This window comes from Mandrillus leucophaeus, unplaced genomic scaffold (genome assembly GCF_000951045.1).
Source record: "Mandrillus leucophaeus isolate KB7577 unplaced genomic scaffold, Mleu.le_1.0 Scaffold6730, whole genome shotgun sequence".
NCBI classification, from domain to species: Eukaryota; Metazoa; Chordata; class Mammalia; order Primates; family Cercopithecidae; genus Mandrillus; species Mandrillus leucophaeus.
Window position 1 is genome coordinate 2,976 of NW_012107287.1, and position 730 is coordinate 3,705.

The following is a 730-nucleotide window of genomic DNA, read 5'->3' on the forward strand; positions in this document are numbered from 1 at the left end:
GGCCAGCTGAACACACAGAACTCAAGGAGCCTCCTGGAGTCAACGTATCAGCGGAAAGTTGAACAGCTAATGTCAGATGAGAATTGCTTTAAGGAGAGAGTTGCTCATGTAGTCAAAGACCTTGCTGGTGACAATGTAAGTTGTTAGGATTCTCTGAACCAGAAGTTAAAGCCAGGGTACTTTGACCCTGTGATTCTACTCCTGGAACTTTTTAGAGTTCCTAATGAACTCACTGGAGAAATACAAAGGGGAAGTAACTATCTTCCTGGACAGTCTACTTTGTTTCCTTCTTGCCTTTAAAAAAAAAAAAAAAAACTAGTTATATACGATTTTTACAAATTTGTATTCTTCATTTTCTCTGAACAGTTTTCATAGTATACTTTGTAAGTATTATCATTAGAAAAATGTTGGTACATTAAATCCATGGTCATTACAGAAAAGAAAACATAGGCCTGGCACACATGGCTCACACTTGTAATCCCAGCAATCTGGGAGGCCAAGGTGGGCCAATCACTTGGGACCAGCTTGGGCAACATGGCAAAACCCCATTTTTGTAAAAAATACAAGAATACAGAAATTAGGCAGGTATAGTGGTGTGCACCTGTAGTCCCAGCTACTCAGGAGACTGAGGTGGGAGGATCACTTAAGCCTGGGAGGTTAAGGCTGCAGTGAGCCCTGATCGCATCACTGCACTCCAGCCTGGGTGACATAGCAAGACCCTATCTCAAAA

At 41.9% G+C, this 730-nt stretch overlaps 1 pseudogene; it reads left to right on the top strand.

Annotated features, from left to right (window-relative positions):
- The window catches only part of LOC105555206, a 2,872-nt pseudogene extending 2,737 nt beyond the window's left edge, over nt 1-135 (top strand).
- Nucleotides 136-730: the final 595 nt, after the last annotated feature.